This window comes from Salvelinus alpinus, chromosome 15 (assembly GCF_045679555.1).
Source record: "Salvelinus alpinus chromosome 15, SLU_Salpinus.1, whole genome shotgun sequence".
Classification (NCBI taxonomy): Eukaryota; Metazoa; Chordata; class Actinopteri; order Salmoniformes; family Salmonidae; genus Salvelinus; species Salvelinus alpinus.
The window spans coordinates 39463477-39479549 of record NC_092100.1 but is presented as its reverse complement, the minus strand read 5'-3'; the positions used below and the strand labels follow the sequence as shown (position 1 = coordinate 39479549).

General features: G+C 41.7%; 1 long non-coding RNA gene across 1 annotated transcript; it reads left to right on the top strand.

Annotated features, from left to right (window-relative positions):
- Positions 1-3362: 3362 nt before the first annotated feature.
- LOC139540039 (uncharacterized) lies at positions 3363-14562 on the top strand. The gene is made up of 3 exons (XR_011668066.1): positions 3363-3666; positions 9876-9971; positions 10280-14562. It is a non-coding gene; the product is annotated as an uncharacterized lncRNA (long non-coding RNA).
- The last annotated feature ends 1511 nt before the right edge of the window (positions 14563-16073 follow it).

Sequence of the window (16073 nt, the reverse complement as noted above, 5' to 3'; positions counted from 1 at the left end):
ACTCTGAAGGGGGTAAGTCATATTGTAGTATTCTAATACACATTTGAAATGAGTCCATACTATAGTGGTCCTGAATATGGTAAAGGAGAGCTGTCACGCCTTATAGCGATATCCCCTCCTCACATGTGTTTGGAGACGGGATGTGTGGACTGGAGGACTCATACGAACAGGCATACAGAAGGAAGTCAATACCAGTCTGCCCACCATAGGCCTCCAACAGACAGGAGTAGGAGAGGGGTGAAGTTACATTGGGTTGGTGAAAGAACTGTTATCATACATGGAGGGTTCGTGTCCACAATCAGAATGAACTGAAACTTGTACTCTCTGATATGTCAGCGTGTATCAGTGAAAGGAGAGGGTATTCTGTGTCTGTTTAGATCGTCTCCCTGTTTGTCAGTGGACTTACATCAGTGTTTACATCAGTAGCTTATGGGTTGTCTTGGACAAGTAACAAAACAAGCTAGCCAACCAACGACAGAGTTGGATTCCCTCTGAATTCATATAGTGTGCCTTGATCTCACCCTGCTCACTCGACCCCCTAGTTAATCGCCCTTTACCTCCAATCTAAAGCTCAAAGTACACATTATAGGGGCTTTGAACTTTCAGGAAATTGTAGAAGTGAAAGGTGGTCTCCTTTGAGCATACAGTATCTACAGTACATGCCTTCTGTATGCTATAGCTCCCACCACACATATATTTACTGTTTTTCTTTTACCCACCTTAAAGAGATTCTCCAGTACTTTTGTATACTTTTTAGCCAGTAGTTCTGAAAGTAGCACTCACGAGCCAAAAGTGGTCCCTGAAAACTGCATACTATGTCTAGGGCTGTGGTGGTCATGACATTTTGTCAGACGATTATTGTCATGCAAAAGAATGCCGGTCTCATGTTAAATTGACCGTAAATTAACATAAAAACGTTTAGCATCGCCAGGCCTCAACGAATACAAGCCGCATACAAGCCACTGATGGGCGCCTTTGGAACATCTACATTTAAAAAAGAATATACAGTGCATTCGGATAGTATTCAGATCCCTTGACTTTTTCCACATTTTGAAAGTAGCACAGCTATTCAGGTCTCTCCAGAGATGTTAGATCGGGTTCAAGTCCGGGCTCTGGCTGGGCCACTCAAGGACATTCAGAGACTTGACCCGAAGCCACTCCTGTGTTGTCTTGGCTGTGTGCTTAGGGTAGTTGTCCTGTTGGAAGGTGAACCTTCGCTCCAATCTGAGGTTCTGAGCGCTCTGGAGCAGGTTTTCATCAAGGATCTCTCTGTGCTTTGCTCCGTTCATCTTTCCCTCGATCCTGACTAGTCTCCCAGTCCCTGCCGCTGAAAAACATCCCCGCAGCATGATGCTGCCACCACCATGCTTCACCGTAGGGATGGTGCCAGGTTCACTCCAAACGTTACGCTTGGCATTCAGGCCAAAGAGTTCAATCTTGGTTTCATCAGACCAGAGAATTGTATTTCTCATGGTCTGAGAGTCTTTAGGTGCCTTTTGGTAAACTCAAAGCGGGCTGTCATGTGCCTTTTACTGAGGAGTGGCTTCCGTCTGGCCACTCTACCATAAAGGCCTGATTGGTGGAGTGCTTCAGAGATGGTTGTCCTTCTGGAATGTTCTACCATCTCCACAGAGGAACTGTCAACTGTGAGACCTTATATAGACAGGTGTGTGCCTTTCCAAATCATGTCCAATCAATCTAATTTACCACAGGTGGACTCCAATCAAGTTGTAGAAACATCTCAAGGATGATCAAGGGAAACAGGATGCACCTGAGCTCAATTTCAAGGCTCATAGCAAAGGTTCTGAATACTTATGTAAATAAGGTATTTCTGTTTTTATTTTTAATTAATTAGCAACAGTTCCTAAAAAACTGTTTTTGCTTTGTCATTATAATACAAAATAATAATTTCATCCATATTAGAATAAGGCTGTACCATAACAAAATGTGGAAAAAGTAAAGGGGTCTGAATACTTTCCAAATGCACTGTATGTAGGCCTATGCTTATACATGCGCTCTAATAGGCATATGGATGTTTTGAATTAATCATCACCTTAGAAGCGCTGTCCATTTTGTTGTGTGAGGGTTTGAAACAATATCCACAACGACCATATTTTCCACTCAGTTTTAACCTGTTATTGAACTTCTTTCTTCACATTGATCAATCACAGTGAGGTGAGTTTTTAAAAGTACAAACTCTTTTGATGATAAGTGTTTGATGTGATTTTCAATTGCATTTGCATTGATGACATTAGGAGGGACATTGGGAGTCATTTAGAGGGACAATAGAGCCCTAAGTACCAGGCCATTAGCGACCTGATGATGTCCAGAGTGCATAAGAGGAGATTACCGTGACTCAACGGTCACGTAGAATTTTACTGCGGTCATGACTGCCAGTGTAGCGGTAATACAGTCACTGCAACAGCTCTAACCATGTCACATATGTGCAGATATGTGCATCACGTCATTGCTCTTTCTCTCTCTGCTGTGTCTACTGAGCCGTTGGATCCGCCCTGCAACCTCATTGGATAAAGCTGGGCAGGCCTCTAACTAGTTGTCACTCAAATGGGAGGGGCTGGAGCTCATTAGCTTGAACTTGAATTGCTCGGGGGCTGGCCCACGTGGGGGGAAATGTAGGGAAAATGGCGCGGCACAACTTGAAGGAAACAGTTGCTTTCAAACTAGGGATTTTGTGGCTAATTGAGTTAAGACAGTAACTCTGCATGTATGAACTACACATTGACACATCCAGCCCAAAGCAGAGGTGTAAAACATACTTAGTCGCCAAAGTACCGGAGCATGTCTTTAATACCCATACAAATGTAGACCTCACAATACATACTCATACAGTACAGTATGTTAAGTGCATTACGTTTATGTACAGCATATTAATCTGCTCAATATCGATCCTCTCACTTTGCGGTCATCCATCCACACTTATTGTCAGTGGACAATTGGATAAATGTATTTAAGACCCATTTGGAAGGAAAGTGACAAGAAAGTGACAGTACAGTGTTTCAGCTTGTCTGATAGCTCCCTAGATGCACTCTGGATCAAAGAGTCTCCCGGGCCCAGTATAAGTCTCTGTTGTGATAAGAGTTTAGCATGACTGTGTTCCAGCGCCTCATACAGACCCATTACTCTATCAATACTGACATCAAAGTCTCACCCTCTTGTCACTTAACTTCTCTCTGACGAAGAAAACAACTTTCAAGTTTCCGAGCACTGTGTTTGTATGATAATGACGCCAGAGAATGACTCAATGTGAGTCAAGGGTAGTAGCCCACATTAGACAGAGTAAATACAAAGATTCCTCACACGTCAAAGCATGACATGTTTGGTTAGTGATGATATCAGAATGTACAGATAGAACCATTCAGACTGATGCAGACAGAATGAGAGACATACCAGTTATAAAAACTGGTTGCAAATACTTTACTCTGCTGTTCACAATCCATATATATCCAAAGCACTTCCCACAGACCTTGTGCTCTAAGATCCCCACTCATAATAACACGTTTGGATTTTATGACACAGCGTGAGCAAAATGGGATTTGAGTTCATAAAACGGATTGTTTTGTTTGGAACTGTAGGGCTACACAGCGCTTCACCTGGCCTCTATACACGGACACCACCACATCATCCAGCTCCTGATCAACATCTACAGTAAGTGACTACACCAACCTGACTCGCTTATTCTACTTTTGTTATGATCATAATGCAACACATCTATCTGATATCTTTGCCATATCAGACCAGAAACACACACCAGAAACACGTTCCTACAACTGTTTGCCTTCAACTACCGTTCTTGCACATATGTTACATTGTGGCTGCTGTAAAGTGTTTAAAATACGTATTGCACACAGGATATGACATGTGGGTTCAGACTCGGACTCTGCGAGAGAAGGCTGGATGCAGATCATGCATTCAAGGCTTGTCTGAAAGCCAACCTAAAGAATACCGCATCCCAAATGGCCTTGGCTAGAGCTGAAACAGAGCACCAAACTCCTCCATCAGATGACAAGGCTAGACGCTGCCGAGCCAACTCACAAAAGATAGCAAAAGGAGAGGCGGATAAGTACATATATGGCTCTAATGCGTCTAACCAAGCTATGAAGCCCAGTGGAGCAATTCATGATCAAGGTGTGCGTCCCAAATGGTACCCTATTCCCTATACTTTTGACCAGAGCCATATGGGCCCTTCCTCTAGGCCCTGGTCAAAAGTAGTGCACTATATAGGGAATAGGGTGGCATTTGGGACTCAGACCCAAATCTGCAGGATCCCTGTGGTGGTGTGCCAGGTCAGAGGCCTTGGTTGTGGAACCCTCCTGCCAGTATAGACAGCCATATGCTTAGTCAGCCTGAACCATTCACCCAGACACACAGGCCCTCAGCGTCACTGTCTTCAGACACTCTCTCTGTACACAAAAGCATGTTTCCATATGGCCAATGAGAATAATGAGTCTGGTCTCTCTCTGCCAAGGACCCCCCTCTACAAATCCCTTTTTTGTGTCTTTCAGAGTCAATGAGATTGAGGTTGAGATTGAGGCAGGGAGGGAGGATGGGCGTTTGGCCTGTCAGTCAAGTGCTGCTCCTGTTGCTGTGTGACAGTTTAGCTCAGGGATAGGCAACCCTGGTCCTGGAGTGCCGCAGGCACTTCATGTTTTTGATTTAACCAACCTGGCAGACCAGGTGTGCTGTGTCTTGTTTTGCACGCTTTGTTCAAAATAATAAAATGCAGGACGACAGGATCTTTGTAAACGTAGCTCTTTATTAGTTAGCTATAACTGGCATGTTCATGTGTCTCCGGCCATGATCAACTGGATAATATGACCTCACGACCTGGGTGGTCTTAACCAATCATATCGCAGTATGATACGGCGGTAGAATGCAACCAATTACAATTCAGAATGTTGACACATATCAATATTATATGTTGAATTTAGACAATCACTGAACTGATCATTAGCTAAGTAGTTCAGTGTGGTGCCTAGTTGGGACAAAATCCTGCACTGCTTGCAGCCCTCCAGGAACAGGATTGCCTACTCCTGGTTTAGCATTGGTGTGTTGCAAACATGCACCCAATTTGTCTGAACCCTATGCCTCTATGCAAATTGGTGATTTTTCTCTTGATTCTGTCTTCGAAAGGACCAAAGAAGTGACACACACAGTCTCCTGGGAGAACTGTTTGAATTAATGTAAATCTCTAAATCCTCTGTCCCTATTCCACCCCTGTTGGACAAGACTCAACACTCCAACATTTAACAATAGGCTTTTATTTTGAAAACTGTAAGCAAAGATACTGCGTAACCATAGCGAATGATGATTTGATTAAAAGTGAAGGAACAGTTAGTCCAACTTTATTTGTTTGTTTAAACCTGAGCTCTCGACCTCACCCTACACACAGTGCCTTCAGAAAGTATTCACACCCCTTGACGTTTTCCACATTTTGTTTTGTTACAGCCTGAATTTAAAATGGATTACATTTAGTTTTTTTGTCACTGGCATACCCCATAATGTCAGTGGAATATATATATATATATTTGAAATTAATAAAAAATTAAAAGCTGAACTGTCTTGGGTCAATAAGTATTAAACCCCTTTGTTATGGCAAGCCTAAATATGTTCAGGAGTAAAAATGTGCTTAACAAGTCACATAATAAGTTTATAACTCTCTGTATGCAATAATAGTGTTCATCTCTGTACCCCACACATACAAGTATCTGTAAGGTCCCTCAGTTGAGCAGTGAATTCCTAACACAGATTCAACCACAAAGACCAGGGAGGTTTTCCAATGCCTTCTAAAGCAGGGTAGATTGGTAAGATTGGTAAGAAATGTAAAAAGCAGACATTGAATATCCCTTTGAGCAATGTGAAGTTATTACTTACACTTTGGATGGTGTATCAATACACCCAGTCACTACAAAGATACAAGCGTCCTTCCTAACTCAGTTGCCTGGAGAGGAAAGCAACTGCTCATGGATTTCTCCATGAGGCCAATGGTGACTTGAAAACAGTTAGAGTTTAATGGCTGTGATAGGAGAAAACTGAGGATGGATCAACAACACAGTAGTTACTCCACAATACTAACCTAATTGACAGAGTGAAATGAAGGAAGCCTGTACAGAATAAAAATATTCCAAAACATGTATCCTGTTTGCAACAAGGGACTAAAATAATACCGCCAAAAATGTGGCAAAGCATGAATTAAATTTTGAATGAATGAGTTACATTTTATTTTTGTGTCAAATCGCCAATTGGCACACCATCCCTTATGGGATGAATTGACAAATAAGAAGATGAATTCACCTTTCAGCAGGACAATAACCTAAAACACAAGGCCAAATCTACACTGGAGTTGCTTACCAAGAAGAAAGTGAACATTCCTGAGTGGCCAGTTTTACAGTTTTTTCTGCTTGAAAATCTAAGATAAGACCTGAAAATGGTTATCCTACAATGATCAACAACTAATATGACAGAGTTGAAGAACTCTGAAAATAATAATGGTCAAATGTTGCACAATCCAGGTGTGGAAAGCTCTTAGAGACGTACCCATAAAGATTTACAGCTGTAATCGCTGCCAAAGGGGATTCTAACATACACTACATTATCAAAAGTATGTGGACACCTGCTAGTTGAACATCTCATTCCAAAATCATGGGCATTAATTTGGAGTTGGTCCCACCTTTGCTGCTATAACAGCCTCCAATCTTCTGCGAAAGCTATCCACCAGATGTTGGAACATTTCAGCAACAAGAGCATTAGTGAGGTCGGGCACTGATGTAGGGCGGTTAGGCCTGGCTCGCAGTCGGCATTCCAATTCATCTCATGTTCGATGGGATTGAGGTTAGAGCTCTGTGCAGGCCAGTCAAGTTCTTCCACACTCTTCCCGACACAGCACTTCTGTACGGACCTCACTTTGTGTATGGGGGCATTGTCAAGCTGAAACAGGAAAGGGCCTTCCCCAAACTGTTGCCACAAAGTTGGAAGCACAGAATTGTCTAGAATGTAATTGTATGCTGTAGTGTTAAGATTTCCCTTCACTGGAACTTAGGGGCCTAGACCGAACCATGAAAAACAGCCCCAGACCGTTATTCCTCCTCCATCAAACTTTACAGTTGTCATTATGCATTGGGGCAGGTAGTGTTCTCCTGTCATCCGTCAAATCCAGATTGGTCCGTCGGACTGCCAGATCACTCCAGAGAACGCGTTTCCATTACTCCAGGGTCCAATGGCGGCGAGCTTTACACCACTCCAGCCAACTCTTGGCATTGCGCTTGTGTGCGTCTGAAGCTCCCGATGAAAAGTTATTGTGCTGACATTGCTTCCAGAGGCAGTTCGGAACTCGGTAGTGGGTGTAGAAACCGAGGACAGACGATTTTTACGAGCTTCAGCCCTCGCCAATCCCATTTGTTGAGCTTGTGTGGCCTACCACTTCGCGGCTGAGACGTTGTTGCTCCTAGACATTTCCACTTCACAATAACAGCACTTTCAATTGACCAGGGCAGTCTAGCAGGGCAGAAATTTGACGAACTAAGTTGTTGAAAAGGTGGCATCCTATGACGGTGCCACGTTGAAAGTCACTGAGCTTTTCAGTAAGGCCATTCTACTGCCAGTGTTTGTCAATGTAGATTGCATGACTGTGCGCTCTGTTTTATACACCTGTCAGCAACGGGTGTGGCTGAAATAGCTGAATCCACTAATTTGAACGGGTATCCACATACTTTTGTATGTATAGTGTATTTTGACTCAGGGGGTTGAATACATATCTAATCAAGATATATTAGCGTTTTATTTTTCATAATTGTTTTTACAAATGTTAGTATTTTGTGTAGGTCTTTGACAAAAAAATTACAATTAAATCCATTTTAAAACGCACTTTGTAACACAACAAAATGTGGAAAAAGACAAGGGGTGTGAATACTTTCTGAAGGCACTGTAGAGAGATAGGTGAGTCTCTGCAGACAGACACGCAGCAGTAGTTGTCTAACTCTTGTTTACCAGAGCTGCAAGGGAGTGTCAGTAGGAGGAAACTGTCGGTAATGAACAGAGTCAGTTACACATCCATTACTGTCTCTGTGTGAGCGAGAAAACAACCTCTGTTGGCCCTCTACCTCATTTAAACTGCTTTATAATTGCTTGGTTTGCACAGATATGTACGTCTACAGTATCATGTACATTTGTGGGGGGAAATAAGTACTCTGACTGAATTTACCGTTTTTTACCCAACTATTGTAAATGTATTATATTCACAGTCCAATCAACAAATAACAGCAATTTGCATCAATTACACAGACAGGATGATCTTCATAATACTCATGTTTATATTATATTATCCAATAGATTGACTTTTTGGCATTCCTTTCTGAAACTATACCAATGGACATATTGTTTACCCTTGGCCTGTTTTTATCTACAGTGCCCTAGGACTGTATGTATTAAGCATCTCAGAGTAAGAGAGCTGATCTAGGATCAGTTTAGCATTTTAGATCACAATTAATAAGATTACATGGACAGGGGGGGACTTGCCCCTCGTCTGCATATGGTCATGAGAGGTTTAAATGCTGTTTTGCATCAAGCAGCCCCAAAATGGCAATCAAAGCAGACACAGCACACTCTTATTCATTCAGATTGGATTGGCAGGGCTGGCAGATGGTAACTGTGCGTCTGCAGAGAGAGGGAGAGAACCTGAATACAGAATGAGACGTTTTAAAATCAGTGGATCCTGTGTCATTCATTCTGAAGAGGCATTACAGGCTGTTGATTTGCCTTCAGAAAGAATAGAGGAGCTGCTGACCTTTCTCTCAGTCACTCTCTCTCCCGCCCTCCTCTCAAAAGCACAATTCCCTCTCCTCCACTGCATGTTATCTCAGATAATTACCTGCCGCCTTTCTCAAGAGTCCCTGGGGGCCTCTCTCTCCCTCCCTCTCACTCAGCCGCTCCATTGTGGAAGGGAATGGAGAAGGAAAAGAGGAAAGTAAAAAGACGAGTGGAGGGGGAGTTTTCAGCCCATCTTCCTGCTAGCCAACAAGCTATTTCTTAATGAGGCTCTCAGGTATTGGTGGTGGTGGAGGCTCCCCTCCCAGTTGAGAGCCTCCATACACAAGAGTGTAACAGTGATGAGCATTGTGGGAAAACACGGGGCCAATAGCCAGAGACCGCACCACCTCCCGCCCATCACACTGTGGAGATTAGTTTTAATGACACCCCACAGGTACTTCTTTAAAAACGTCAGATACAGGAGCTGAGGAGCAAGTCGCTCATGTGTCCTTGACTCCTGTTCTCTCACTGACAGTTTGAGATACGACTCAAAACCATTAGTGCTGCTGGCGTACAAGCCAGCTGAACTGCCTCTAGCCTAGTATCTAGGCTACTGTGTGTGTGTGAGAGGGATTTAGGGAATACACTATGATATTATTTGCTATTTTGCATGTTATGAATGGATTTATATGTAAATAAATGAATTATTGGGATCATATCAAATTATCTCCTGACTTTGCAAGTCAGATAGATATGTTCAAAATCTAGTGTCTTGCACAGTGTGATCCAAAAAGTATTGGGGCAGTGACACATTTTTGTGTTGTTTTGGCTCTCTACTCCAACACTTTGGATTTAAAATTCTACAATATCTATGAGGTTAAAGTGTACACTGTCAGCTTTCATTTGAGATGTTCATCCATATTCGGGTGAAAATACCCTCAAATTAAAGCTGACAGTCTGCACTTTAACCTCATAGTCATTGTATCATTTCAAAGTGTTGGCGTACCGAGCCAAAACAACTGCAAACAATTGTCACTGTCCCAATACTTTTGGGGCTCACTGTATGTCTAAGTATCAATGTACAGAAAATATCTTCTTCCCCATTTGATCAGATGCCAGAACTAACATCAGGGACTACCATGGGAAGCTTGCAGCCCATTACTGGAGTGGCAATGCTGATGTGTTCAACAAACCAGGCTCGCAGTCATGTAAGTGCTTTTGCTGTGTGGCCTTCCTGTGGTTTCCACTTGTAGCTAAAGGGAACACCACATCCACCACAACAGTTAGTCAATCCATTTCTTGAGCATGTAGTAGACATAGTAGGTGGTGCTGTTTGAGCCGTCTCATCCACTAATGGTGTAGTTTGGTATAGTTTGAGTAGAGCTGTTGTAATTAATGGGTTGCATGTGTCCTCTCATTAAAAGTTAGCACTGGCGCTTTCTGTAGACCATGGCATGCCAATACTGATGAAACCTGCCTTGTTGGTCCTCCTCTCCTCTCCTCCTCCTCCTCTCAGGTGGGAAATGGTCATCAAAAGGAGGAAGAAAGGCCCCGCGCTACACCAACCTACCCTCTCTGCTCCTCTCTCGCTCGCGGAGCCAGGGGAACCTCAACAACCTGGAGTTTGGGACTGCGCCTCAGACCCCACGGCCCCCCCGCTCCCCATCCAGTATAGACTTCCACAGCTTCCAATCCCCACAGCTCTATGGAGATCATTTCTGATTAAAGATAGATAATAGATTGTTTTAATCTGCATCCCAAATGGCACCCTATTCCCTGTATAGTGCATATATATATAAATAGTCCCATAGGGCTCTGGTCAAAAGGAGTGAACCATGTAGGGAATAGGGTGCCATTTGGGACGTATTCTTATTTTTCTATTACGATCATGGCTATAAAGTATGATTGGTCACTTCAGAGAAGCACAAAAGGATTTGATTGGTTGAAAGTTGTTCAACTGTCTGGCACAGGTCTCTCTCCTTACTATGGCATTTTAGCATGTACACTGAACATAAATATGAACGCAACATGTAAAGTGTTGGTCCCATTTTTTTAATGAGCTGAAATTAAAGATCCCAGAAATATTCCATACGCACAAAAATAATATTTATCTCAAATTTTGTGCACAAATTTGTTTACATCCCTGTTAGTGAGCATTTCTCCTTTGCCATGATAATCCATCCACCTGACAGGTGTAGCATATCAAGAATCTGGTTAAACAGTATGATCATTAGGGCTCCCGAGTGGCGCAGTGGTCTTAGCCACTGCATCTCAGTGCAAGAGGAGTCACTACAGTCCCTGGTTCGAATCCAGGCTGTATCACATCCAACCGTGATTGGGAGTCCCATTGAGCGGCGCACAGTTGGCCCAGTGTTGTCCGGGTTTGGTCGGGGTAGGCTGTCATTGTAAATGACAATTTGTTCTTAACTGACTTGCCTAGTTAAATAATAGTTATAACATTATAATAAATGACACAATAAAAGGCCACTCTAAAATGCGGATTTTTATGCCACAATGCCACAGCTGTCTCAAGTTTTGAGGGAGCGTGCAATTGGCGTGCTGACTGCAGGAATGTGCACCAGAGCTGTTGTCAGAGAATATAATGTTAATTTCTCTACCATAATGTTGTTTTAGAGAATTGAACAGTACGTCCAACCGGCCTCACAACCGGAGACCACGTGAATGGCGTCGTGTGGGTGAGCGGTTTGCTAATGTCAATGAGTGCCCTATGGGGGCGGTCGAGTTATGGCATGGGCAGGCGTAAGCTACAGAGAACGAACACAATTGCATTTTAGCGATGTCAATTTGAATGCACAAAAATACCGTGACGAGATCCTGATGCCCATTGGGAGGCCTGTATCTGTGACCAACAGATGCATATCTTTATTCCCAGTCATGTCAAATCCATAGATTAGGGCCCAATTTATTTATTTCAATTGACTGATTTCCTCATATGAACTGTAACTCAGTAATATCAATGAAATTGTTGCATGTTCAGTATAGCTAGCTACTCTCGCGTTTACCTTTGTTGATATATATTTTCAGAAGTGTATTACATTTATGAACGCTCCTTGCATTCATGATTGGATTCCACTGGGCACCAACTCGTTGAATCAACATTGTTTCAACGCAATTTGTCAACGTATTGTGACATGAAATCTACGTGGAAACTACGTTGGATTTGAAAGAAATAATCAACTGCGGTTTTGAGATTGAAATTGGAACCACTGGATTATGTCATCGTGGTAACTCAATTTCAACACAGACCTTGAATAAAATATGTTGAATTTCTACCATTCAAACAACGTCAGTTCTTCAATGTTATATCCACTATCAGACAAAAAACGAATCGGCTGGGCGGCACCTCTTACTGGAGAATGTATCTATCTACAGCTACCCTTTGGTCTCCCATCCAACTGTTTTCTCATTTAGTTCTATGGCTACTTAAGCAGCCTATATGATAGTGCAGCACTTGTAGACTAGCACAGGAAAGCAGCGTCACAGATGAAAGGAGAAACTAGTGATCAAACCTGAGTTAGTAAGTAGCCTATCGTTGGTAGAGCGCATGCGGCTCACGTTGCTCCCTCCGACTGTCAAACAAACGGTGCGATTTTGAGATTTGTTTCTGGAAAGTAATGCAAAGTAATATAACGGGTACAATAAACTGGGTGGTTGAGCCCTGAATGCTGAATGCTGATCGTCTGAAATCCGTGGTATACCACGGATATTTAAAAAAAATGACGGTGGTAACCAGTTTATAATAGCAATAAGGCACCTCAGGGGTTTATGGTATATGGCCAATATACAACGGCTAATGGTCGTATGCAAGAACAGCCCTTAGCCATGGTATATTGGCGGTACACCACACCTCCTCGGGCCTTATTGCTTAAATAAAACTCATTACTTTCCAGACAAAGTAATATTGTAAAGTAACATGTTACTTCTGTTAAATGTAACAAGTAATACGTAATATTTTACTTTTTCAAGTAACTAATCCAAACACTGATCCTAAATGACTTGCATAATAATAAAGTCACTGATCTTAATGCAATTGACAAAAATACCCCTTATTTTAGCATAGGTATAAGTACTGTAATTACGTGCATGTATTTAAAAAATAATAATACATGCGACTTATAAAATTCTTTCTCAAAAGTCTTTTGGTATATTAGGACTTGAATATGTGGGGTTATAAGGTATTTCAGATGTATTTTTTTGTTGAATGGGATCCTATGGGCAAATGGCATAACATGATTTTCCTATAAAGTATCTTAATATGTGGGATATGTCTTGGGATATCAAAAAACAGTGTAGGTAACTGCTAAAATAGTTACGTCAAAATGGGGGATAGCCTCCTTTAAAGGAGAACTACACTTCCGGATTTGGCCCATGACTGGAGGCAAACAAGAGTTGTCTTGGGGGTGTGGTTTGATGTGGGTGTTTCTTGGGTGTGTCTGTGCCATTCAATCACAACAAACAAGTGCAGTAGTGAGTATGGCGAGGTAAATTAAGCTATCTTTGCTATGGAGAGAACAAAGTTTTAAGTAGAGGACTTCTCCCTTCCTTACTAACCATCTCAAGATGGTCAGCTAATTCAGTTCTCAGTTCTTTGTGTAGGCTAAAGCTTGCTGACCTTGTGTTTGGCCAAGCTGACGGCAGCTAGCTAGCATATCTTGATAATAGCTGCAGCTGACTATCCTATCTAGCTGATATTTCTCTGTCAAATCAGTTATGGCAAGATAGCAAGATTCCAGTGTCTGGAATGTTTTTCAAAAGAAACTTGTTCTACAACACCTTGCTACGAAAGTAGCTTGCAACTTAGTTTCAACGTTTCATTACGTCATGTAAATACATGTTACTGTGGAAATTATATCAACTACTGCAAGTTGAATGTCGTGGTATTCAGTCAGCTCAGCTGTCCTACAACAAAATATTCTATAACTGGCTAGTTTTGTCTCATCTCTCCTTGTGTCCGCTGTTAGATCTTTCCTGGGGGGAAAAAATCCCAAAACGAATTTTCTTACAGGTGTAGGCTACATGTGGACATTGCACAAACATCGCCCAGCTTGAGTGTAGATATATCAACAACAAAAATCGATGGATGTGTTTGTGTTACAAATTTTCTGCTGTTAATGTCAGTATGCCTACATTGTACTTAACAAATCAAAATCAGAACAGTGCAAACTGGCTCTAACCAGAATAGAAAGAGGAGTGGGAGGCCCCGGTGCACAACTGAGCAAGAGGCCAAGTACATTAGAGTGTCTAGTTTGAGAAACAGACACCTCACAAGTCCTCAACTGGCAGCTTCATTAAATAGTACCCGCAAAACACCAGTCTCAACGTCAACAGTGAAGAGGCGACTCCGGGATTCTGGCCTTCTAGGCATAGTTTCTCAGTCCAGTCTCTGTGTTCTTTTGCCCATCTTAATCTTTTATTTTTATTGGCCAGTTTGAGATATGGCTTTTTCTTTGCAAGTCTGCCTAGAAGGCCAGCATCCCAGAGTCGCCTCTTCACTGCTGACATAATTGCAAAGGGGTTTTCTAATGATCAAGTAGCCTTTTAAAATGATAAACTTGGATTAGCTAACACAAGATGCCATTGGAACACAGGAGTGATGGTTTCTGATAATGGGCCTCTGTACGCCTATATAGATATTCCATAAACAAATCTGCCATTTCCAGCTACAATAGTCATTTACAAAATTAACAATGTCTACACTGTATTTCTTATACATTTTATGTTATTTTAATGGACATGCAAATGTATTTGGCGAATAAAGGTGATTCTGATATTACTAAACACGTGTGATGTCCTGTCTTCTTAGTAATCACTTTTTTCCCTTCTGAGGTGTTTTCCAGTGCCAGTAGATCAGCTCCAGGCCCCTCGTCACAGATACTGACACTGCTCCTGACTTACAGATCCAATCCATCTCCTATGAGAGAGAGACTCGCCATCAGTGTTGGGGAAGCTACTCCGAAAATATATTTTACCAGGCTACCAATTACTTCACAACGAAAGAAGTTAAGTTACAATAAACTACCGCAACGAAAAAGATAGATTAGTTAAAAGTTACTTCGAAAAAGTAGTTCACTACATATAAATCATTTAGTGAAAAATATGTGACCAACTGGCTTGATTCAGTCTTATATATAATATTTTTTTTTACATTGGATAAAAGTATAGACAGAGCTAGAAAATGGTATATCATGCACTACAGTTGAGGAACAATTCTGCTTTGAAACTTGTAACCCCACTTTTGAGAAAATGGCCCTTGTTTTGGTACACCTACTGGAGAGCTCTTCTTTGTCTACACCCATTCAGCAATGTTCACACCATCTTAAGCCTTAGTCCCATCCATCTCCTTAAGGATTTACATGTGAGGCCATGTGCTATTCAGAGTGAGTATGGTAGTGTACTAAACAACCAAAGATTTATAGACTAAAAGCTTGTTTATACTACTTCTATCGTTATGTCTATAGACACTTGTCGCAGTGACATCATGAACATTCTATTGTCGTCCGACATCAAGCTTGCCGTTGACGTTGTGAAAAAGTGTAAACACAAAATGACAGGATGCATGACATCAGCAGCCTGGTTGTCCAAAATAGCATAACTGGTGTATTTAAACACCAATAAACCCAACCGTATAAAAAGGAATTTAGTATATGTCAATCTAGCAAACCAGGCAACTAAAAGCAACTTTCTCACCAATGTTTTGATTAGTTTCTAGCTTGTTAGCTAGCTAACGAACGTTAAGTTAGCTGGCTAGCCAGTTCAAATAATGACCATATCATATAGCTGACAATGTCTTAACTTTAGCTAATTTGTATTCATTATTACAGGAAAATAAACTAACAACAAGATCATTTTTTACAAGTTAATGGTGAGCTAACTACAGAAAATAGTAAGTGTAATTAAATAAAAGCAGGGCTTTCTAACGGAGAATTTTAGAACTTGGACACTGTCTCGTTGGCCTAACGTTATAACCTAATTTGACTTTGGTGCAGGTCATGTTGTTCTTCACATTACCGTCTCTGGTAAACACACACTATATCAAATAAAAGCTATGTTAATTTGTCACATGCACAGGATACAGAAGGTGTAAACGGTACAGGGAAATGGTTACTTGCATAGTGGAGTCTTTTGTTTAGACATGAAGCTAGCTAGCTAAACAATGAACCATAATCCCAACTCATAATGTTAGTAGCCTGCATGAACCTGCTGTTAGCTAAGGCTAACCAACTAGCTGGGTTCAATGTTAGCTAGCTAGCTAACATTAGGCTATAACTAGCAATGCAAATGGTTCTGAG